We start from the raw sequence: 26491 nt of genomic DNA, 5'->3' as shown, positions 1-26491 counted from the left end.
AGCAGACAGGAATCAGGTTAGGCAAGCTAAAGCCCTGATAAAGTTAAATCTAGCCAGGGACGTTAAGGGCAACAAGAAAAGCTTCTGCGGGTACATTGGTGAGAAAAGGAAGAGCAAGGAAAATGCAGGCCATCTCCAGAAGGAAACAGGAGACCTTGTTACCCGGGATACGGAGAAGGCTGAGGTATTCAATGACTTTTTTGCCCCAGTCTTCACTGGCAAGTGCTCAGCCACACTGCCCAAGTCGCAGAAGGCAAAGGGACTGGGAGAATGAGAAACCGCCCACTGTAAGAGATCAGATTCAACACCATCTAAGGAACCTGAAGGTGCACAAGTCCATGGGACCTGATGAGATGCATCCGCGGGTCCTGAGGGAACTGGCAGAAGTTGCTAAGCCACTATCCATCATATTTGATAAGTCGTGGCAGTCTGGTGAAGTTCCTGCTAACTGTAAAAGGGGAAACATAACCCCTATTTTCAAAAAGGGAAAAAAGGAAGACCCGGGGAACTACAGGTCAGTCTCACCCTTGTGCCTGGAAAGATCATGGAGCAGTTCTTCCTGGAAACTATGCTAAGGCACATGGAAAATAAGGAAGTGACTGGTGACAGTCAACATGGTTTCACTAAGGGCAAATCATGTCTGACAAATTTGGTGGCCTTCTACGATGGGATTACAGTATTGGTCAATAAGGGAAGAGCAACTGGCATCATCTACCTGGACTTGTGCAAAGCATTTGACACTGCCCCACACAACATCCTTATCTGTACATTAGAGTGACATGAATTTGACGGATGGACCACTTGGTGGATAAGGAATTGGCTGGATGGCCACGCTCAAAGAGTTGCGGTCAACAGCTCGATGCCCAAGTGGAGACCAGTGATGAGTGGCATTCCCCAAGGGTTGGCTTTGGGACTAGCACTATTTAACTTCTTTGTGCACCCTCAGCAAGTTTGCCAGCGACAACAAGCTGTATGGTGTTGTCAACACACTGGAGGGAAGGCAGGGACCTGGACAGGCTCGAGAGGTGGACCTGTGTAAACCTTATGAAGTTCAACCAGGCCAAGTGCAAGGTCCCACACACGGGTTGGGGTAATCCCAAGCACAAACATACGCTGGGTAGAGAATGGATTGAGAGCAGCCCTGAGGAGAGGGACTTGGGGATGCTGGTTGATGAGAAGCTCAACATGAGCCAGCAATGTGCGCTTGCAGCCCAGAAAGCCAACCCTGGGCTCACCAAAAGAAGCATGACCAACAGGTCGAGGGAAGTGATTCTGCCCCTCTCTGGTGAGACCCCACCTGGAGTACTGCATGCAGCTCTGGGGCCCCCAACAAAAGAAGGACATGGACCTGCTGGACTGAGTCCAGAGGAGGGCCACAAAGACAATCACAGGGCTGGAGCACCTCTCCTATGAAGACAGGCTGAGAGAGCTGGGGTTAATCAGCCTGGAGAAGAGAAGGCTCCAGGGAGACCTTATAGCAGCCTCCCAGTACCTAAAGGGGGCCTACAGGAAAGATGGGGAGGGACTCTTTAACAGGGACTGTAATGATAGGACGAAGGGTAACAGTTTTAAACTGAAAGAGGGTAGACTTAGATTAGATATTAGGAAGAAATTATTTCCTGTGAGGGTGGTGAGACACTGGAACAGATTGTCCAGAGAAGTTGTGGATGCCCCATCCCTGGAAGTGTTCAAGGCCAGGCTGGATGAGGCTTTGAGTAACCTGGTCTAGTGGGAGGTGTCCCTGCCCAGGGCAGGGGAGTTGGAACTAGATGATCTTTAAGGTCCCTTCCAACTCAAACCATTTTATGATTCTGTTGCAGATATTTATCCAAGACTAATGAAGTCTAAGCTGAAATGCTTAGATGATGTATGTTGATTCAGGTACTATATAACCCACTCATCTTATCTGAACAGTCAGAGACACTGTGTTTGGAAGGAAGTGTTTGGGAATTTGTCTCTTTTTTTTTTTTTGTCTTTTTAGTTTGAGGAAAGAGTAGAAAAGGGAGAATTCATATCATTACCACTGCCAGTGCCTCTGTCCTCTGTGGTTTGTTTTTAAAATAAAAGCAAGCAAACTAGAGAGGTAACAAATATGTTCAAGCATAGGAAGCATGGGAAAATTTATTCACTTGCAGATTTGTTGTTACTTTTGCTGAAGAAAGGCAAAAATCAGTATTTTCTGTCCATATATGGAAGTCCTTTTATTTTTTTTAACTTGTTTTTGTATTTGAAGGCTGCGTGATAGAATCACATTTTAGAGTAATTTGGCGTTTTGATCATACAAAATGCCAAGGTGCCAAGGATGCAAAAAAATGCCAAGGATGCAAAATTAATCTTTTGTACTGTTTGTCAACATAAGCAAGAAATAGATTTTGCTGCTTGAAGACTGTTTTCACAGTAAGGCATGCCTTTCACCTTGATAATAAACTCCAGAGGTCAAAACACAGTGGTATAATATTTATCATCTTGAAATTTAAATTGAGACAATAATTACTACTCTTCCAAACATGGTTTTCACGTTCTAATTTATGGTGAAAAAACACTAAAAATACTGCCAAAGAGTCATTGCTCGTTTAAAACTGAAAAGCAAATACAAAACACATTTAAATGGGACATGTCTATCACGTCTTTAAATAAGTAATTTGATGACCTTTTCTGCAAATCCATCACCATGATATACATTGGTTCATGGAAAACAGACAACAAATGAAGCGAGAGGTGAGCCAACTAAACCATCACCACCCAAAACTTCCAAAGTGCCAAACACAACTAATGTTTTTAAATGCTCTAACACTGATCACGTAAGGAGGAAAGGACTTCTTGTCTTCACCATACCACTTGCAAAGATAGGAACAGTGAAAGGCTCCCTGAATCATTTAACTTGCAAAGATGACTTCCATCATTTTGAAGACAAAAATCATTTGGATTCAGACCAACCTGTACACAACAGTGATCACAGGAACATAAGCATAACACTAAGCCTTATACTTATGGTTACTAATACTTGGCAGGTATGAGAAGACTTTTGGTTAACTACTAATGCTTTAAATCTTTATCTTTTTCAGTTGATCAAAACAGTAGGTGCCACCTAAACATAAATGATGCAGGAAGAAGTACCTAGGGATACAGACAACATAACCCATTTTTCATTTGATATTCCAATTGCATAGCAACGCCCTTAATTTACACTATTCACTCCATGCATTGAGTTCACCATACAAGCAAAAGGAAGTTAAGCCCTCATCAGTAAGTTAGCTTATCAAACTGTAACTGCCTGAACTGGAAATAACACCTTTTCCTTTCTTCAGGAAGGAAGACAGGCCTCACTTCCTTAGTGGCCACCTGTCAAAAGCTCTCCGAAATCTGCCCACGCATCTAAAGATCACACAAAGCAGCCCAAAATGCAAGGGCACATTCCTACACCCCAACAGACAGAAGCTCAGGTCCCGCACTCAGCTTTCCAGTTGGTTTCCACCAGCCTGCTAGAGGAGAGGTGAGACAACCCATGACTCTAGTGAAATCAGAGCAGAGGACCTACTCCTGGAAGGGAACCAGAGCTCACTGCTGAAATTTCACTGGAATATATTTTAAAATAACATTTTTAAAAGAAAAAAAAAAGATATCTGTGAAAAACCTGAAATCCTTGTGACTTCAGGTCTTGCAACTAAGTCTTTATAAACATGGCCAAATTATTTCAGGAGAAAAAGCTTAAATGCACTGCCTAATCACACGAAACATGCTTTTTAAACACCATTTTCATAGCTCAAAGTCCATAAGCCATCCACATTGAAATACATTTCACGGTATTCAGGCAATAATGTTATTGCTTTAACAGATGACTTCTACAACAACAAAAAAATACAATGTCTTCCTGTAGAAAACATCATTAATAGTCTCAATGAAACATGGTTTCCATTAGCTACATGCTATACACTATTGTTTGTTAATTTTGGATCTTAAGTGGGGACACTCGATAGTCAATGTCAAACAGCTATATTTTTAAAAAGTATATACTTAAAAGACTATTCAGAGTGTTACAGTTCTGCTGAGAATCTGAACATCTCAGTCTTTTTTTTTTTCCTGACACTCCACGTAATTGCTAACACAGAGAAACACCAAGTTACACTGTTCACAATGTACTGATCCGGCACACGGTCACTTTAGTTGCTGTTCACAAAGGACGGAATGTACTATGTTTACTTCTGGATTACACCATCAATTAAGGCATGTATTTTTAGTTTTTACTATAACCATTACTCTGTTTTAGCTTAGAGCAGAGGCCCTCCAGAAACAACTATCCATTTAACACTGTACATACTCCTTACTTTTCGGTGTCAACAAGTTTAGATTCTTCCGCAACTAACGCACATTTAAAATGACAGATTTTTAGATCCCTAAATTTTTCAACTATCTCTGCTAACCAAATTCAAAGATAAGGATCATCCTCAGCTGAGAAAAGAAAAACATATATATACACACACATTAATACTAGTTCCCATATAAGAATACAGGCTACAGGAATATTATTGTTTGTTTACATCACATGCTGTCTCTCAGCTACCCAAAAGCACAATTTAAACCTAGATAAAACATTCAAATACTCATCCTGGTTGAAACTTTTAAAAAAGAAAAACAAAACACAAAACAACAGTGCTCTGGAAACAAGGGTTTAGATTTCTAAATGCCTTACTGAATATCCAAAACAAAACGTAACACACAATTGCCCATCCCACCACGCGGGTGCTAATCCCAGCAGTTTATGCCAGGGAGCCCAGGCATGCTGGTCTGATTCCAGCTCTGCTCTCCAACATAACGGCAACTCTCAGCTCCCCCATGAAAGCCACGTACCTTTTGGGAGGAGACAAACTTTAGACCTTTTTTTCCTTTGCTAACGCAGCAACAACAGCTTGGCCCTTAAACCTGATGCGAGCAGGTTAAGAAACAGGCATCCTACTTTATAAAATATACTGCCTTAACAGTCATTTGTTACCTCTTTTAAGGAAAAAAGCTTAGCTGTTTGGAGGGAACTGGCTTCCTGGTCAAACCCGGCCCACACTTTGTCAGGTCACTCTTCAGCACCCACTTAACACTGCCAGCCAGGGTGCAAGCTGCAGTTTATGAATTTTCAAAGTGATTTCAAAAACAGAGGCTCAGGACTCACTCAGGGAAGATCCTGGATGAAGCCAGAGAATGTCAACAGCTGTAAACCGAGCATCCTGACTTTATCGTTCACATTACGTTAAATGACAGCACAGCTATGTGTTTTTTAAATAAATGGAAAGTCAGAAGTCATGTCCAGTATAGCAAACTAACCTGAAATCTAAATCTATCATAATTCTCTAACATTAAAATGTAATTTTTTCCTGGTGCTCTGCATAAACCATCGAAGAGGAGAAACACTTATGTTTTGATGTCATAATAGAAACATTTTACTTGCAAAGTGAAAGTCCCTTCAGTTTCATAGATAATATTTTTCATGCATTTCTAAAGACTGGGAAATACTTAAAACACAACAGTCCCCATGCAGTACCCCAAAAGAACTCAGACATGTCCACAGCCTTTATACACTTCCTGTACTGAATAGCTTCAAAAAGCACAAGAAAAACAACACCCCTAGCAGTTTGCCTAAAACTCTGCTCTCTCACTTCAAATTGATTTTGTTGTGGTCCCCCCATCCACCCATCCTGGAATGTAACTGGAAAGATGAAACTTACTCGGGTTGTAGTTTAAGTGCTAAAACACATTTCAAGAAGTTATTCAGCCAGCTTCATACTACTGGCATTCCAAACTCATACTTAATATGGGTATATTTAACGCTAGTGGCAAGAGGTTCTAATTGAAAAAAGCAAATTCCCAAATAATAGGAAAGACAGCACAGGACATAAGCAGTGTCTTTTCGGTAAGTTATTCCTGATTAACTTAGACCATTAAGATGAAATCTGGCCAAATACACCCATAGGCCATCCATTCATAAAGTTACATGCTCAGCTTAAAGACAGCATTAGAAATGATGAAATAATGCTGAAACACTTTAAATATTTAGAAATAATAGCCAATCAATGCATTTCCACTACACTCCATGATCTGTGACTGGTCATGCTCCTGCCCAGCCCACATTGTCCATTTCCCAAAAATACTAAACTTTTTATTGGTCTGCTGTTAATCACAAATTACAAGAAACATACAATCCACAATGTAATGTAGTCAATAAAATGTTACAGTGAGCCATTTAATTTATAGTGTACTGCAATGTTGCTGATTATTTAAACTACCAATTTATTCAATGAACAAGTATTTTATATATGCCAAATAATTAGCACACTAGCTTATTATATGCCAAATAATTACCACACTAATTTATTTTTCTCACTCCATGAATAGCTGTTAGATATATACATTAATAAAGCAAAGCACATTTAAGTTGCTACTCATTTGAACTCTGCCAAGACAAGACCTTAATTGGCAAGGGACAAAGTAAACTCAAGACTGGAAGACGAAGTTAATCATTAGCACAGTAAAATCTGTCATTCATCCCAATTAGTATACATGCATATATATACGCACACACGTTAAATCACTGAAAGTGACCGAATATAGATGTATATACAAAAGTAGAATTAGTCTTTATTTTAGAAACAGCTTCTAAAGGCCTTTAATTTTTTAATATACTACCAGATCAATATTCCCTGCTGGATGCAGGACATTCATCCCCCTGGTAGGGGCAGCCTCGAACATGGACAACACAAATTCTCAGCACTTGTTAATATAAAAGTAGTATCATCTACCTATATGGTAATAACTAATACTTTTTTTCAAGTATTTTTCAAGAAATTTATGTCCAAATTCCCTACTGATGGGCAGTCCAGTCAAAGTTAGTTACGCCGGGTTAGTTAAGCTGGTTTTAGCAAGAGCAGAAGTAACCATACACAAATAAAATCTACTTACAAAGAAGTAAGGGAAAATGCTAAGAGTTCATAGGCAATTTTCTCATCCATCCGTCCCAATTTATCAAGCATATTTTCATTCCAACCCTGAAAACACAGGTGCCAGTCACCGTCATTCGCCAGCTACCAAGAGTCTGCTCTGTCAGTGCTGTCTGACTAGAAGGTGAAAGTCCAAGCTCTCCTGCTTCACAAGTCCGCTCCCCTTCCTCTCCATTCATTTGCACAATGTAAAAAGCTATATTTTGTTTACTTTTGCCTCTCCATTTCAATTATGTCACTCAAGTAGATTGCTTATCTTGCAAGGTGCTCCCAAAGGGTTCTACATGCACCAACTTGCCCTTTTTTGAACTGTTGGTTATTTCATACAAACTGAAGAACCAGGAACTGAAACTGCCTGGGCACTTTCTAGGTAGCAGCTTCTACATTTTCATTTAACTTCTGTTCACCTGGACAGAAATTTCATAACCTATTTCTTCAGCCTGAGTAGCCAGTTATAAATGATACACTTAATTACCTGCAAAACTTTTCACTGTGACATGATCGTGATTCACATACGGCATCTAACCACAACACTATTAACAGAGCAAATCCTCTGCCCACATCACACTCTGTTGTGCTGCCACCTCGGCAAGGATGTAGTCTTAAGACAGTGTGGACCGATTACATGATGCCGCTGCTTCATCTGCCTTCAGCCATGCCTTCCAGACCCTGTTCTTCCCAGTGGCATCCCCATGGCTACCCAGACTCTTGGTAAGGTAATTGAAACTAGCTGAACACTAATCCCGACAAAAAGTCACTTCCTTTGAGTTCGGTTCCCTGAGTCATTCCATTGCAGAGACAAGGACAGACCACGATGGCAAAGACAGAGGAAAAGACATAGCTGGGAGTAGAGCAGCCCCAACTTAGATCAGTTAAATCTGTTGTCAAAGTACATCTCTAACATGAAATTATACAAGCCAATCTAATAGCTCAGTGACACCAACGTCCTGGTTCCGGCGGGGATAGGAATTCTCACAAGTTCTGTTAAACTGCCTTTATCTCAATCCACAAGCTTTGCCTTTTTCTTCCAATTCTCCCCCTATCCCAACAGCGGGGGGGGGGGGGGGGGTTAGAGAGCAGCCACATGGGTCTTTGTTGCTCCATTATCACAAGATATTGCTGCCCAGCTAGAAAATCTGGTTGTAAAAGTACGCCACGTAGATACCCACATACCCAAGAGCTGGGCCACTGAGGAACATCAAAACAATCAGCAGGTGGATCAGGCTGCTAAGACTGAAGTGTCTCAGGTGGATCTAGACTGACAATGGGTGGTAGGACCTTATAAGGTCCGATGTGTACCGCATGGGAGTTTGGTTCTGGGCAAAAATGGACAATAAAGCAAGTTGTATGATGTTAACTGCTAAATAACCCTGCCACTGTATGTCATCACTACAAGAACCATTATATGCTATACCAACGGTACTACAGTAAGAATCACCCAAACTACTGATGGATGGACTTTGATGAAACGGAGTAAAGTGCAGCAGTGACGGGACCAGAGCAACTTCAGGGATGGTTTTAAATGCATGTGTAAAAATAAATTATTCATAAAGAGATACTGAAGGAGTTTACTAAAAATGTAAACAGATGAGCTTCACACAGGAGTTAAAGATGCAGGACAAATTAAAAGGCTGGAAGCATCGTCAGATAAACCTGTTATTGCTAGGCACAGGGGAAAAAACACCCAGTTTGGAAGGCTGGCTGCGTACAACTCCGCCACAGCCATGGCTGACAACATCCACATTGCTACAGGTGAAGTAGAACACACTTAACAACAAATGCCACATAACCCTTAAAGAAATGTCTAATTATCTTAGAAACCAGTGCAGGACAACACCTTGTGATATCACACTGCACATGTTAGACGCACATTCACAAGCTGAAAAAACCACATCTGTAGTAAGTAGTTTATAATCTGTGCTACCCCGAAGATGATAAACATCAATGAAGCACTATACAGAATCAGAAAAGCAACGCCAGCCGTATTTAACAGGCTTTCTATGATCCTCTAACTAGTGTGACCTTTTAATCCTGGAACCATGCATGACAGTAGCGAGTAATCCAGGATCCCTGGGTCCAGACGCAAAGCAGCTAGCAGCCAGCACACTCACTTCAGAAGCAGGCCAACACTCAAGTTCACAGCCATTTCTATGTTTTACATTAAACTACCACTGCCTAAAACACACAAGATCCATTCCCATTTTTGGAGTACCCTCAATGACAAGCTGTACATTAAGTGCTCTGTTTGCAGGCTGCTCCTCTTCTGAAGTCCTACTTATCTCCATGAACTTCACAAGCAGCCCACATACCTAACACACAGTTCTGAATTTCAGTCAGGGCAAGTACTGGAAGTTCACTGCTGCAAAGAGAACTCCTTTTTTGGATCTGCTCTCTGATGAGGACTAAAAGGGTACAGAAGAAGGGCCTCTACAGGACAGAATGCTATGCATTTTCCCAACACAAGTTTTTTACTTATTTTAGAATGAACTTTAAGTTCACCTGTGATATTTTTGCATTCCAGCTTTCAAGGAATCAATAATCTTGTAAAGTTTATATGCTGACAACAGAACATTACAATGAACTGAAAAAGACTGGTTCATCAACACTTCACAGCACCTCACTCAAACCTCTCCCAAAGATTTCAGCAAGGATCTAATCTACAAGCTCTGCATGTACTTTTATGACACTGTAATTAATCTGGTCCAACACAGACCTAGCTATTAAAAAAGAGAGCAATAACTTTGTTATAAATCACTCCAAGTAGATTAAAGCAAAGAGGCTTGAATGAAAACTCCCAAACGCCAGACGATGCAAACAGTCTATTCACTTCGCCACCTCTAATCAACAGCGAGAAGTCACTAATATCACAAGACTAACTATATGCAATCAGGCTTTAACATGATTGTTCACAGTATTTTCTTACTGATTCCTCTTTTTAATGTCTTGTTTAAAATTTTATAACTAATTCCCTTACATAAGTATGTGTTCTGTTTGCCCAACAGGGAATAATGGCACTTCAAATATACTGCTTATTTTGTAGCTACAGAAATCATGACTGAATCAGTTATGTTTCACATGCCAGAGACAAACGCACAGGATTATCTTCACCAGAGAAGCAACTAATTTTAATAGCATTGCATCTCTTCAGCTCTTTTAACCAACCTGACAGGAAGAATAATTTTAATACTTACTAAAAAGAAAACAAGTAGCGATACTGTACTTCTCTCTAACGGCTGAGTTCCTTCCCATACGGCCAGGGGGATCAAGTAGTGATAAATACAGCAAATCAGTGCTCTAAAGGCTGCCCTTATGACCACTTCAGTATTTTCATCTCTGTTGCAAAGCACATGGAACGTAGCTAAACCAAAAAAAATTTCTGGAAATTCACCAGTTAACTCCCATGACTATATATGGTATTAACCTGCACAAGATAATCCCCCTCTCTCCACATCATTCCTAAGCACTGCTCCTCGGGAATCAGGAAGGATTTTTGGATAAGTCCCAGGTAACCAAAAAAACTCCCTTGGAGGCAGAGAAGTTATTGCATTTGACTTTTCCCAGGAGACTTTTCAAGGTAACGTGAACTCATCCATCCAGCACAGATGTTTGGAACAATGTCAAACTCCAGAAAGCAACAAGGCATCGATGGCAATAGAACTGATGGTAGGGATAGTGTAAATGCAGGATATCGCACCAAGTTTATTAAACATGGGGTTGTTTTGGTTTTTTTTTTTTACATCCAGGAACAAATTGCCTCACCAAATTCTCTCTGGTGACAAATACACTGAACTATGTTTTGTGCAACTGAGCTCAACTCTGTTGCACAGGAGAAAAACGTATGGGTGGGCTGTTTGGCTCTATTTTACAATTCAGAAGATACCACCACAGGTCACAGTAAAATGAGCAACTGACTTCTGTGCTCTGTGTTTCATTTGAGTTTCTCATAGACTCACAGGCCTTCAGACGAACTCTAGTGTTAGAGTTCTTTCTCCTTTAGAAAAAAGTTTCTATGGTATGGATGAGATTCTACTTGTCTAATTATCGTAGTCAATCAAAAAACGATTTTTAGTTGGCTAGAATTCCTTGATTTGTTCTCAAATTATTTTTTTACTCCAATGACTAATTGGTATGTTGAATACAGGATGTCTATGATAAAGGCACTCTCTCTGCCCTCACAGTGAAAAACTCTGTGTGCTTTGAGAAGTCATCTACCCAAACACCAGATATTTACAAATATAGTATCTTCATGTTTTGAAATTAAAGAATAAGTGTTCTAATAAATTCTTTTTTCCAGTATCAAAAAGGAAAAAAAAAGCAAACAAAGCTGGAGGGCTTTAAATTCTTACTTTAAAGCTGTCAGACATTGCTTGTAAGTTTCCCTCTTTCCACAACACAAAAGTTTTCCTTCCTCTGCCTGAGTTTTTCATAGCCCACGAACTAATGATTGTTTCCTACTGCATTTTAGACCGTGTCCAAAATTTCAAATACAGACATTTCTACAGCACTGCAACACTGAGTGGTCTCCTAGACAGCCTTGAAAGTAAAATATTTTTAACTTCATTCTTCCTTATTTAGTGGAGCTGCAAATATCCACTTGACATCTAATCGTCCAAAGTGCCTACCTTACAGATTAACATATCATTCACTGTAACTTCTGCATCTCAAGCTTGTAATACAACTTTATACAGGAAACACACTCAGTACCTTCAGCAAAATTACTATGCACGTATCGCATTTCCTGAGATGCGATGCTGCCACTGCAATCTGAGAAAACGCTATCACCTCAAAGGTGACAAAAGCTTACCATTCAGTTGGTGCCAGAAGTGAAAAAAATTAGGTGTTTTCCAATATTAAGATTCAAGTGTCCGTGTGATTTAACACACACACCCCCCTCATCATCTTTTATCATAAGTAGGTTTAACACCCTAAGTAGTTTTACCCTGCAAGAAGTGACGCTCCTCACAAAACGTAGAGCAAAACAAAGCACATTCCACCCCAAGAACAACATTCTGAACTTTTGAACCCTAAAGCGAAGCAGGTATAGTTCGCTCGGACACAAAATGGAATTCAGGGCCAATACTAGTACAACCGAGATCGGGTACTACGTAAGGTAGAGAAGCGGGTCAGGGAAAACGTGGAAAAAACCCCAGGAGGCGGAGGATGCCTCACTCTCACTCCCAGCGTTTCCCACTAGGCCTCAGCTCCTCCCGGCCTCCTGCAGCGCCTGGCCCTGGCGCTGCCGCTGCGGGAGCCCCACCGAGGGGTGCGGCAAGGCGAAACCCGGCAGCCGCGGGAGGCTGGGAAGCGCAGAGACGAGGAAACGCTGGCACCTGCAAGGGGGGCCCTCGGGGCCAGGCACCCCCTCTGTCCCCCGGCCTCCCCCGGGCGCTGCCGGGGCGGGAGGGAGCGGGGCAGCAGCTGCAGGCTCCCGCCCGGGACCGGGCTCTCTCCGCTGGCTGCCGCAGGGCCGTGGCTCCCAGTGACAACACTGTTTTCACTCAGTGCTGCGTGAAACCCCCAGACGGGGCTGTCCCGGGGAGCATCCACCAACCTCCCAGGTGAGAGGAGGGCAGAGGAGCCTGGAGAAAACCAGATGGAATGGACAAAAAAACACCACGGAAAGCAGCTCCGCTTGCGGAATTAGCCCGAAGAGCCCAGCCAGGGGCAGCGGCACGGCGGACGGGCCGCAGGCAGCCCGAGACGCGCTGAGGTGGCCGGGCCGGGCCGGGCCGGGCCGGGCCGGGCCGGGTCCCCGCCCGCCTCCCGACAGGGGCGGCCGAGCTCCGCAGCGAGGCCGGAACGCCACAGCAGCCCCCAGGGAGCCGGTTCCCCAACCGCCACCAGACGCCCCGGCAGCCGGCCCTGCCCCTCAGGCCGCGGGGCGCCGGGCAGATGCCGGTACCCACGAGCGAGTCGCAGGCACCGCGGCGGCCCCGCCAGGGCCGGCCGCCGCCATCCCGCCCCCTCGGCGCGGCGCAGAAAGTTTCTCGGTGGCGGACCCGCTGCGCTCCCTCCCCCCGCGCCGGGCGGAGCGGCAGCTGCCGCGCCCAATGGCGCTCGAGCGAGAACCCCGGCGACCAATGGGGGCCGGCGGGACCCCCGGCAGCTACCCGGTCGGAGCGGCGCGGGGAGCGCCTCCAGGAGAGCGGGCACGGCCGCCGGGACCCCCACCGCGGACCCGGCCCCACGCCGCCCGCCCGGCGGCTCCCACGCTGCTGCCCCGCTCACCGGGAAGCCTGGCTCCGCCTTCTTCTCCCGCGGGGACCCAGACCGGCGTCTCCTCCCCGGCTTCTCCGGCGCCTCAGGCCCGGGGCCGGACCGGAACTAGCCGCGAGCGCCTAGCGGGGCTCCTGGCGGGGGGGTCGGGCACCCGCAGCGGCCCCGACCTCCTTTCCGCCCCCTGCTGCTCCTGCCGGGCCCGTAAACATCCCGGCATCCCCGAGGAGAGAGGCGGGGCGGCCGCCGGGCCCCGCCTCGCACCGCCGCCCCCCTCCCGGCCGGCGGCGAGGGGTCTGCCGGGCCCGCGGCCCGTGAGGGAGCGAGGCGAGGCGGGGCGCCGGCAGGAGCTGCCGGCCGGTGCTGGGCAGCCGTACTCTCCCCGCGCTGCCGGGCGGCCTCTTCCCGCGGGTGAGCGGCGCTGCCGGGTACGGCTATGCCCCCGGGCCGCCGGCGCTCCGGGTCAGGGCTTGGCTGGCCACCGGCTAATGCGGCCGGCGGCGGGAGCGGCGGCCAGCTCCCACCCCGCGCGGGGGAATTGGCAGCTGGGTTGAAAATTCCTTGGCTCGTGAGTGTTTTGAGACGGGGCCCATTCATCCGGTGCGTGCGTGCGTTGCCACGCGCAGCGGGGCCTTCACCCGCGCTGGCTGCGGGAATCGGGGAAAGCGCCGCGCTCCCGGCGGCGGCGGAGGTGAGCGGGAGCCGGGGACGCACGGGCCCGCGCTTCTGGAAACCAGGGCACGGTGCTGCCGCGGCTGGGGGGACAGCGCGGGCCTAAGGCTTTGGCGCAGCCTGCTTTGGAAAACGCTGCATGCCAAACAACGTGCTTTTAATTTTGTGTATAAATTGTGACACTCAATCTGCAAGATACCAGACTGAGTATATCAGCTGGAAGGGACTCAGACTCCCTTTTGCTATACTTCCAGAAATAAAAGTGGCAGGAACAAAAAAGACCAGACTCCCAATGAGTCCTGTCCCACCAGCTTCTACTTTGGCAACAGCGCTGTGCTCAAGTAGATAAAAAATATTGAATTCCGGAACAGTACTATTGTTCAGGTTCCTGAAAGTTTAGCCTGCTTCAGAATGCGGAAAAGCAATTAACTTCACGGAACAGTGATCTTAAGAACCAACGATGGGGAAAAAGTATGAAAACTGACCACAGTTTCCCCAGTAAGGTTATGGATTATTGTGATCAAATGGCTTCCTCCTCGGGTGTGGAAACCCTCTGTAAAAGTCAGATCTCTGTCATTCCAGTCTGAAAACAGTAATTTAAAACTGCCTTGAATCAGACGTACTTTATTTTTTCCAAAGCAAAAGTCTCATTTCAGTTCTCATAAGGGTTGTTTTTTTTTTTTCCTCGTAACAGGTAAAGTTATACTTGGTTTAAGTCTCTTGCAGAATAAATAGGAAATGGGCCAATGTGTCTGGGAAAAGTGTATTCACCTCCCTCTGTGCAAAATTACACTCTCTGCTTCTGAGGCAAACTTTTCAGCTTTGAGAAATCTGCAGTTTATTCAGAGATATGAAGTCTAACAATGAAATTATTTTTTTACTGGCTCTCATTTCTCTGATGTTAACACATTTATTAACCGTTGTGCACATTTTCTCTTTATTGTAGCATTGGGTTATTTGATGGCACTAGCCAGGTACAGTGACAAGGTGACCGCTATGCCTGCGGACTCAGACATACCCTACAGTCTTCTCCTTTGAAGTGCATTTTGTATTTCTTGAAAAGTACAGTCCAAAAGAATAAATTGTGATGATGATTAAGACTTTGATTTATTTTTTTTTCATGGATAAGCTATCTTCAAAAGCAGTTTTCTGAACATGAATTCCCTGGATTGTTTTCTTGTAAAAAGTGCAATACTTCAGGTTTTCCCACATACCTAAGAGTGAAGACTTGATAGATCTGCCATATAATGTTAAGAGGTGTTTGGCCAATGAGAGTGACAGATGCTCTCCCCCACCTCTCTCTCCAAGGAGGAGAGGAAGAGAGAGATTTATGAGTTTAGAAGAACTAAACTACTTTAATGAAATATTAACAATAAAATAAAAAGAAAATAATGAAATAGATATAATATATACAAAACTGCATCAAGCTTTTAGGATGATGTCACCAGCAGGCACTGGGAAAGTCCCAGAATGGACTCGGTGATGGATGGGAACTGGATTCCAGAGCTGGAGTCAGGAACACACGGACCAGGATCACAGGCAGATGAACAGACTAAGTCCTCCTCGGATGTCGGCCGTTGAAGAAAGAGGGCTGACCCTTTGATCCCTCAGCTTTTATACTGGGCATGATGCAGATGGGATGGAATACCCTCTTGGTCAGGTTGGGGTCACCTGTCCTGTCCGCTCCTCCCCACAGGTGGGACCCCGCTACGCTCTTCAGCTTCTGACCCCCCAACGGGGCAAATAATGAGATTAGCTGACCTTGGTTGTTACAGCAATAAGTATAAATGAGAGCCTCTCTGCGTACCATTCCTTGCTATACACTTCAAACGTAAGTCTTATCACTCAGAGTGAACAGTTTCTGCACAATATGCTGTTAACTTCAGAGAGTTTGAAGAGGCTTCGCTAAAAAGTAAAATTACTGAACAGAAAATTGGTTCTGTTTTACCTCAAACCAGGACAAAAGTTACTCAAAAGAGCTACAATCAGCAATTCCACTGAATGTTTTCCATCTCCAAAAGTCCCTTTAGCCTCAACAAGAAATTTAGTTGTGTGAGACAGTCATGTATTTGCAAAACCTGGGATGGAAAAAGGAGAGATTGATATTTGGTGTGTAGCTGACCATAAAGTATCGAGTCTTATTAGGTATCTTTTTGTGCAAGTAAAGGCTATTACTGCTCTAATACCCAGCTAGTGCTCTTTTCTAGATTCTCTCAGATGGAAAATGAGCAGTTCACAATCACTGGGGGAAACCTAGGTAGCATTTGAAGCTATCTACATTCATGCATTAAAAGAGAATAACCCAGAGCTTCCTTGCCTTTTTTTCCAGTAGGTTTCTCACTGTCTTCCTTTGTTTAATCTGACTGTATTGGGCTTTTTTGTCTTTCATCCTATTTTTATGCTCACTGCACTTACTTTCATTCTTTTTCCTTGATTTCCTCCATGCTGTTATTTCACTGTAGCTGCCGTTAGTACATTTCCATAATATTTTGACTTCTCTGTTTAGCTGCCTGAATACAATGGCTACTTTACTTTAGCCTGACATTACCAATTGCTGCAGCATCTTCTCTTTCCCTTATTCCAACCTTGCCCTTCTTAGAGGATGGTTACTTCCATTTCCTTTTTGGTGCTTGAGGATTGGAAAACCTAAAAATAAAGAGTCTGCTTCAGCTAATTATTCTATCATCATGACCAGGCAGAAAGCCTTTAATATAATTGTAACTAGAGTGTGCCCGTTAATTTTAAATTTGCAAAGTGACAAACCTTCCACATACCATGGAAGATCATCTTGAGACCTGTGCTGTACAACTCTTTATTTAGAGAAGGATGTTTTTCTTTGCTTTTTAGTGCACATTTTCAGTTTAATAAATTCATCTAGTATTCCCTGTAGTGGAGCCTTAACATGATACAGAATCAGAAAGGCAGACGAGGCTCCAGAAAATCCAGCAGCGTTAGGGTTTAAGGAGCAGGCTTATCTCTGCAAACGCTTCTCTTGGAGGCCGGAGGGGACGCTGCCTACCCGGCTAGCAAAGGATTAGAGAAAATGGACAAAGGCATGCTAGAATTAAGGATTCGGGAGGGAGAACATGGCTTGTTTCCTAAGTCTTACCAACTTCGGAGGGTATTGCCAGCAAATGTTCTATGCCTGGAATCAAACAGGCCAGAGACAGAAGGAACGAGGACCTCAGTATTTGTCAATCCATGCTGCACTTCACTAGCCTTGCTATTATAAATCTATTTATATGTAAATATTAATTTAAGACAGCTCCGCCAGTCTTTTTCTGATCATTGAATTCTGTGAATATATATAACCTATAAATATGATCAGGGTTCAAGGACATCAAAAATATCAAATAGTGACAAAGGATATTATTTGGAATGGCAAAGCTTGGATTGTCACTGAACTAAAAACCGGTGTCCTGTGCCAGGACTAAGCTACTGGACTTAAAAGCAGCTAGAGACTGTTCGGTGACAACGTCCAAGTTAACTGGGAACTCAAATGTTTAGACCTATTCCCTGGATGATTTCTAACTTGCTTTCCACTATTATCCGGGCCTCCCTACATCTAGATTCTTGAGATGTTCATTAACAGAATAAACTTCAGACTCAGGAAAAATACAGATTTCAAAACTTTAAAACTTCCAGGCAGAAGAGCTCTCTAGGATAGTGGAGCATAGGAGAAGATGTCTTTGGGGTCACAGAGGTAGGAGCATAACATAACAGCTCACTGGTTAACAATTCTTTAGATTCTTCAAATCAATAAACTACAGGAAATTAATCAAAAGGAGCAACTGCTCTGCTCTAAGTCCTTGAAGCCTGAAAATTCAGGCTTCGACTTTCCCTCTGTCCTGGTTCTTTGTTGCTAACAGTAAAAAGGCTGGGATAGCTGCCTGTGGCATGGTAGGGGAAATCAGAAAGGCTGTGAAGGCAGGAGTAAAGAGAGCGATCAGTTATATCTGGACTGGATAAATATTATGATAGGTCCTTATACAGAACTTAAGCTTTTACACAACATAAATCATTAAATGGAGCAATTTATTAGAGGAGCTTGAAGAACGCCCGACGTGGACCAAGCAGGGCACCAGACCTTCTTCAGAACTTCTGTATCAAAGAACCATTTCAGAATTTTGATCATAATATATTCAAATTCAACGCCCTTGTAGAAGTGAAAAGGCCAAATAAATTTACCATAGCAACAGTGAATGTTGAAAAGAGGACTACATAAAATCAAGGAAGTTTGTTAAAAGTAAATTAAAAGGAATAGCCAAAGGGGAAATGACCTGTATTAGAATTTCTGAGTAAGTGTCTGTCATCTATCAAAGCTAGTAAGAGGATCTCTGAAAGACTAGCAGAGCTGTACATAAGAATAAAGCACGGTATTAAAAGCAGAAAGGCACTCCTAAAAAAAATTATGTTCAGATGAGGAAAACGGAAAATAGCAAAACCTCTGGCAAGCTAAATGTAAAACTGTAAAAGGCACACCAAAAGCATTTGAAGGAAAATGTTGGTAATGGTATAAAACTTTATTGTAAAACCACTTCCAAACACATCAGAAGCAGGAAGCCTGCTGTTGTAGACTTTGCAGGGACAATAAATGATCGTGATTTAAAGACAGGAGGATTCAACAAAGATAAGGCTAGAAAAGTTGTTTGCTTAGGTAGATATTATGAGAGATTTTTTTCAGAGGAGCCCTTTATACCACACAAACCTATAAGAGTTTTTGGAAAGGTGCATGGAAAGGGTGAGCTTGGATGGTAGAAGGTTCTTGTATTTCAAAAAAGCTTTTTTGACAAAATCTTCACTAAAGCTTCTTGCAGAAGATACGCTGCCCTGCAATTAGAGGAAAGGACCAGTTCTTAGCTAATAACTGATTTCAGATAAGAAAAAAGGTAGGAATAAATAATCCTCAATGGAGGGAGGTTTCTACTAGAATATCACAGCGACGTGTGCTGGGTCCGTGGCCGTTTACATGCTCGCTATAAAAAATAAGAGAGATAATAAGATGACCAAGTTTGCCAGTGGTACAAAATTATGCAGGACAATTTAAAAAAAACAAAACAAAAAAACCCAAAAAACCACAACCCCAACCTAGAATTGTAAAACATGGGAGGGATGAAAAGGAAAATTAATGGTAAGCAAAGACTTCTATAAGAGGAAAAATGCATGGAAAGCTTCAGCTTATACGTAAGGTGACTAAGTGAGATGACTGAAGGGAGACAAGATAGGTAGTTATGAAAGCCATAGAGAAGATAATTGTGATTTTTATTCTTTTCTTTATTAATATTGATAAAAGAATAATTATTCCTTATCTCCCATAATGTAAGAATTGGGCGGCATGAAATTAAATTAGCGGGTAGTTCTAAATGAAACAGATGAAAGCACTTTTCTACATGGTGACTACTTAAACTGTGCGGGTGAAAAGTACAAGTGGGTTAAAAAACTTCACAGGCAAGACCATCAATAACCATTTAAACCCTCAATGGAAAAGTTAGAGGTATGACTGCCCAGTTTCAAATCTTTTTAGTGTTCAGACAACAATTACTGAGGAATGAGATTGCTTTATACTTTTTTCCAGAGGTGATTTTGTTCACTGTCATACAGAGGTGAACTGAGTTCTAATGAAAATGGAGGTATTCTTTTTCATATAAATATTGGCATTTTTAAACATTGTGGAGGTTGACTGTGCAATTTATTGCAAAACCTGAATGTTTTGTTTGGCAAGGCAATGCCTGATGGTACAACCAGCCTCTTAAGATTTAATTTTGTTCTTAAAAATTGTGATTTAAAAAACCTGTCCTCTGTGCAATACCTTTCCCTAAAATTTTGTGCTGCATACATAATCAGTCTGGAATATGTTTCTCTCTTCCAAAATTTTCCTTTCCTCTACCACACTGTTATTTCTATGTGTTATTGTAAAACATATATTTTCATTTAACTGTAGGAAGAAAATATTTGTGTGTTTACTGTAGTTATCACAATGAGCCCGACCTAGCTTGGGTGCTAGTAATAAAGAAAAACACGGTTTGGTGCAGGATAGTTGTCCACAGGTCTACCTCTGTACAGGACAGGCTACTCTGCCCATCCCACTCCCTTGCAGCTGGATGAGCAGGCTTCGGGTTTTGTAATGCCCTGGTCCAGCCACATCGTCCTTCAGTATGTCCTAGCATATTCCTAGAATTCCCCGTGCTCCTTGAGGACAGGGCTACTCGCACTCATTTTAGAAACTTTGGTAACAGACTACCCAGCCAGCAAGTTCAAGTTCAGTTCAGAGATATTTGTACCCTGCTTGAGTTACACACGATAGCAAGGACTCCCTTCAAGAACTCAGCAATGGACATACTTGTCTGTATTACATCTTACCTCAGTCATTCATATTTAACAAATATTTATCGTAAACCCTTATGCATCAAGCTACTGTTCTTAAGATTTTTTTTTTTTTTTTTTTTTTTTTTTGGCTAGGACATCCTCTATGTCTACCTAAAGGTCCAATCCCTTTGGAACCTCACAAATTTCATAGCCTTATGAATTCTGTGACAGTGAACCTCTAATCAGTGACTGGGAAGTGTTCCCTTTATATATTTTTAATTTTCCACCTTGTCAGTCAATTGATTACCCTGGTCTGAATGCCAGAATCTGTCTACTAGTATTTCCAACAGTAGAAATTATCTAACTTGTGTCTGGCAATAACCCTTCATACATGAGGCTCTTTCACAGAAAAACAGAAACTTATTCATATAAAAGAAAGTCTTACAGAAGCAGGTTAGCATTTCTGCTTACAAATAATTGTTATGTCTGTCTGTCCAAGGCAGTAGTGTTTACGATATGACACAGGATTAGAAACTACCTTCAAGTCTATAAACATGTACTTGCCAATAAAACCTATAAACTGTATATTTGGTGTCACTGAGGTCCAGATTCTTAGCTAGTGTAAGTCCGCATAGCTGCTCTGACTTCAGTGGACTCATGCTGATTTACACAGGTGAAGACCTGGGCCTTAGCTGTTGGATCTGGGAATTTTAACCAAAAAAAGAGAAAACTCAGTCAAGTTTGTCCTTTCTTTCAGTAAGTCATAGAAATTGTGTTATGCTTGAGTCATTATTACTATAAAACTACAACACAAAAATGCAGTAAATTATTAAAGAATCATAGAATCATAGAATTGTTAGGGTTGGAAGGGACCTTAAAGATCATCTAGTTCCAGACCCTGTGATGGGCAGGGACATCTCCCTCTAGATCATGTTGCTTAAAGCCCCATCCAGCCTGGCCTTAAAAACTTCCAGGGATGGGGCTTCCACCACCTCTCCGGGCAACCTGTTCCAGTGTCTCACCACCCTCATGGTGAAGAACGTCTTCCTAACGTCCAGTCTGAATCGACCCATCTCTACTTTTAATCCATTCCCTCTAGTCCTACATCCTAAAACCGACATCCTAAAAAGTCCCTCACCAGCTTTCTTGTAGGCCCCCTTAAGATACTGGTAGGCCACTATAAGGTCTCCTCGGGGCCTTCTTTTCTCCAGACTGAACAACCCCAACTCCGTCAGTCTGTCCTCATAGGAGAAAGAAAATCCATGGCTGTTATATTTTAAGTCAAATAAAATAAATATGTTTATGGATCTATATGCAGAATCACACTAGCTTCAGTGGTATCTAGGAAATTAATAAATAGCATCCAAAAAATTTACTGAAACCTTAACCTTTTATTTCCCCCTCCCACCTGACTAAATCCTTGGGTAGATCAGACATCCACACTGTTGTACTCGCAATGTTGAATCCCTGAAGAATCCATAGAAACAACTTACTATTTTTATGTAGGAACACAGGTAAAATTTAGAAGAAAGTTTGTAAAATATATTAGGATTTTCCAGTGGAAAGTGATAGATGAGATAAAAGCATTTCTTGGCTACTTAGCACACAAGTAAATCATGAAGCCACAGACCTCATGGAGATGAATACTCCAATGTATTCTGTTATCCACCGTATCATACCAGCTCATACAATAGGACAGCTATTCAAAATGCACAATTAGGATCTTACCTGAATTCAGCAAAATATAGACCTTTGCAGAAAGGCAGCCTGAGGTTCTTGATTACTTAAACATCATTTAGTGTTTACGTTTAGTCCCGGTACAAGACAAAAATGTATATACTTTGCACTGTGCCCAGAGACTAATATAAGTCTTTGCAAATGTTCTGAGTTCCAGTGTTACTTGATAAATTTCAATCAGATAGCTTTATTCAGTCTTTCCTTATAACCTTGGCCAAATTTCCTAATCTCTCATTCCAGCCTTTCAGCTAGAAAGAAAATGAAGATAAACCAGCGTTTGTTCTCCTAGATGGTTTCTCTTAGCCTGTGTCACAACTGGTTAGGGTGCAACTCTTCCAAACAGGAATTGTCTCTCACCGTGTCTTTGCACTTTGCCTGGTAGAATGGAGCCTATGCCTGTGCCGCAATGCAAATGAATAATAATTTATGATGATGTTAGAAGGGTGTTGACAGAAACAGAGCTAACGGCACTAGTGGGGAATAACCGCATATATAGTAAAAATAACTATTGTCAGTCAAAAAAAACAAACTTAATTTCCAGTGTTTAATCTTTATTAGCTGGAACTCCCAGTAGGAAGGACACGATTTTCAGTGGCAATTTTGCTGTAATAAGGACTGCAGAATTTTTCTACTGACTTCAGCAGACTTTGGAGCCTGTGTTAGAGAAAAAAAAAAAATCCCCGGAACAAATGAAATAAATATTGTTGGCATTTTACAATAAAATGGGAGTGCATTTTATAGGTGGCTAGCAGCTTGTAATTACCCTTAGTAAAACTAATCCTTTCCCTGTGCTTATTAAAATGTTTCATGTATCAGCAAGCCGTGAAAAGGACTCGCCACCAATCTCTTAACTTCCACTAAAACTGAGAAATGTCCACTTGAGTCATAGTTCCCAGTGCCAGTCCTGTTTCTCTGCCTGCTATTGGAATTCAAAGCCTCTGAGGGAATTAAAACTAACACATTAGTTCCTAATTAAATCCAAAAGGGATGTGAAATGTAACCAAATAACTTTATAGTATTTCTTGGGAATATTGTCTCAGGAGGATAAGGAAGGAGCAGTGGCTTTCAATTAATGATTTTCCCTCGTCTAACACACAGAAAATGTCTGCAATGTTCTTTTGACCCTTTTTAATTTCTTCAAGGGGAGCATTTGACTCTCAAGCTTCCTCCTGCAAATATATTTAAAAAGTTGCTGCAGGTTTGTAATAATTTAGTAGGATAAAGAAGTACAGTCATTACTATTGCAGTCCTTTTTTCTTCAATTAGTATTTCTAATCACATTAGACATGTTTTCAGTATCCAGAGAGGATGCCTGATCCCTACAGCTATCGTGAACCATTAACTTTAATTAAAATTTACAAGTCTAATGTTGTTACATCTGCTAAAAGCATTAACTGCCATGTTAATTACCAAAATGTTAATGTTGCGTTAAAATATGAATGTTCCCTTTTGACAGTTCATCTGTGGTTTAATTATTTATTTTTGGTAGAATATTTCCTAAAAAAAGAAAATGGCATAAAAGCATAAATGCTGACTGAAATAATGAGACATAATGGGAAAACTTCATCTAAATAGAAAACTTAATACTTTGGGGTACCAATTTTTGGCAAACTCATTTGTATTCTTTGCTGCATCTAAAATAACTACGTGGTGCTTGTGTCACGGCTAAGATGTTATTTATAATTGCAGCACATTCTTTTGCTATTACTTTGCAGAGATCTCTAATCTGAAGGACGCAGGTCTTAAATCCCCGTAGCTGAGTATTGTCCTTGTTTTGGCCCTACAATAGAAACTTCCCCCAAAACAAGATTTCAGGACTTCACATCAAAAACTTCTATTGAATTTCTGAAGTTTTCCCCATATAACTAATTTCAAAACAGCTTTACAAAAGGAGATATCTAGAAGTCAGTCCTGAAGTTACTGTACTCCCTATCCCAAGAGTACAAGATCAAAGTGTAAGACTTTCTAAATCACTACAATTAAACAAGGCATAGCAAAGTATTTGCAGTAATTCATCTAAAGAAAACAGAAATCTCTGGCCAAAGTAAAGCTGTCACTTGTTGTATTTCATGGTAAGATACTCCTCTATCATATTATTCTTAAAGGCATTGTCACTGAAATGAATAAATGAGAAAGTTCTGACAAACCAACGTTAAATATTGTTACGTGTTTCTCTCACACTGAATAATCATTTTAATGGCTGAAGTTAACAGTCTGCCAAGTAATTTCTTAATGTGATTGTAAATAGGTACTGTTAGATTTCATGCCATAATCTATTTTATTAATTTACATTAGGAAACCTTAATTTTGCCTGTAGATCTTCTATGTTACACGTCAGATGCACATTCCTCACTCTGTACTCTGTTGAATGTTGGGACTAGGCAGCTGTTTAGTGGCAAGTGCATAATTGGTTTTGTAGGGCGGGGGAAAATATATTTTTAGAAATCAGATGTCCAGTTCACAAATTTAGACAGTTCATTAGAATAATAAAGTTTTTTAAATCTGCAGTGTTCAGAATACAACATTTCAAATTACTGTTCCAAGCTTATTTTAGTATCTTTTAAAGAAACTAGATCTAAAAGTTCCTTCTCATTATCTGAAAATTATAAATTTGCATAGACCGCTGCAAGTTGTCAGTAGACTGTAGACACTAGCATAGCGTAACACCTCTTGCTTCACCACAGCCAGCCCTTGTCTGTGTGGTGGAATTAGGTAGTTCCACTCATAAAGCAGGAGTTCATGTATAATATATTTCAAGCTCTTCTTCTTAGGGGTAGGTGTTGTACCATTCTAATTGGATTCTCCTAGCAGAAAAGTTGCATTCCATTGTCTTTTCAAGTTAGCATTGTAGGACAATGCTACAATAAAGTACCATTTCTCTTCCACATGTGTCTCCATATACGGTTGCGGGGCCTTTAATAAAGGACCATCGAATGAACTGGTCTGAAGCAGAGAAAAGCTCTGCAGTCTCCCAGAACTTCAGAACCAAAGTTGGGCTGAGAGTTCATGGAATCTATACCCCTGCAAAAACCAACCAACCAACAACAAAAAAACCAACCAAAAAAACCCCAGACCAAACACAAAACTTTCAAGCTCAGACAGTGTGAAAACCCAGCTATGGCTGGTTATATTCTTGTAGGTTTGAGCCACACTGCATTCACATCCAGTAGGACTAGCAATAAGACTTACTCTGGTGTGTTCTGATCCCAAGGCTTTTTAAAATACTACTTCAAACAGAAAATATTTCCATTTAAAAATAATAGTTGTTATTATTTTGAAGAATGTAGCAAGTTGCTAAAAAAATGTTTTCCAATAGTCTGCCAGAAGGCAACTTATCTCCTGGGCTTTGTTCGCTTGTATAGATTTCATTGCCTGCAGCAATACTTCTTAAAGTCAAGTTTACAGAAACTTTTGTCTCTCTTGGGGAGATGAATACTTTCCAAAGCTCATTATTTATTTGGGAATATTCAAGCACTCTAGAAAAGACAAGGAAATATTTCAAATAACTCATTTGCAATTAATCTGATATTAACTTCTGTGTGGCAGAGCTCTAACTTATATAACTTCTTGCAAAGTTCTGTGGTACCACCAGTCTTGGAGCATGGAGTTCACCCCTCTCTTTTGGAGTCTTCCAGTTTATACAGCATGGGGAAAGTACTTAATTCCTTTTTTCCTGCAGAAAAATGGAAACACATTTTTTATTTGGTTGCTTGTGACTTCTTGCTTGACTGTCATTATAAAGCAGCACATGAAGGAGAATTCTGTACAGCCACCGAGACACACAGACAGGCAAGAAGCTTCCCTTTTCATTTCCACAGTTATCATAACTCCTTTTGTTTTGTGAAATGTAAATTAACCCCACTGTATCATGCCCACAGAGTAGCTCCAGCAAAAACGCTGCCTTTTCTCAGTCATTCTGATTAAGGGGATGGAGGATCTTACTCAAGGACATAGCATTGGGGAAACAATGGAGCACCTGCATTCAGCAGGTTCTGATTTGTCACCGAATGTATGCTAAAAGAAAAAAGTAATAATAATTTGTGTTTAACAGCAATGCCTGCCTTAAAATTTGCATATCTTCCTTCTCTGCTACTTGCTCATCTTTTTTTCATAGTGCATATGCTATTAAATGAGAACTTTAAAAGATTTCTCTCCTTCCCTTCACCACACTCTTGGGTGGAGGATGCTTGTGTGAATAGACTGTAACAGCTGGCAATCAGCCCAGTACACCATCCACTGAAAAACTACGTTATTGGAAAAACAGTTATTGTAAAACAGTGGAATCTTATTATTAATCGTTAATTAAAAGGCCAATGTAAGGGCATTATTTTATGATCCCTTTCAAGATATGTTCACAGCAGTTTTTATCAGATAAAACATCAAAAGGCAAGCCGCACAGTTTTGCTGTGCATAACTTTTTGATAAGAGGTACTAAAAAAGCAGTGACAGGCTCAGCTTCAACAGTAAACCTTTTTTTGACCTTTCTTCTGAATATACTTACATTCTGGAATGAATGTAGCAAGGAGCGCTGCACTCTTAGAATTACAGTGGAGTTCTGAACATCCCTCTGTTACAGA

General features: G+C 41.7%; 1 protein-coding gene across 3 annotated transcripts in view; it reads right to left on the bottom strand.

The window, feature by feature from the left end:
- Positions 1–13433, bottom strand: part of NEK7 (NIMA related kinase 7) — a 79913-nt gene extending 66480 nt beyond the window's left edge. For 2 of the 3 annotated variants that reach the window (XM_074597076.1, XM_074597078.1), the window contains exon 1: positions 13212–13433. The gene's annotated coding sequence lies outside the window, so the exon portion shown is untranslated. Of the gene's footprint in view, positions 1–12534; positions 12639–13211 lie in introns of those variants that run through there. The other variant, XM_074597077.1, reaches the window with a different exon arrangement.
- Between the last annotated feature and the right edge of the window lie 13058 nt (positions 13434–26491).

The sequence above is a fragment of the Larus michahellis genome, chromosome 8 (assembly GCF_964199755.1).
Source record: "Larus michahellis chromosome 8, bLarMic1.1, whole genome shotgun sequence".
Taxonomy (NCBI): Eukaryota; Metazoa; Chordata; class Aves; order Charadriiformes; family Laridae; genus Larus; species Larus michahellis.
The sequence above is the reverse complement of the archived record's forward strand: the minus strand, read 5'-3'. Positions and strand labels throughout refer to the sequence as shown.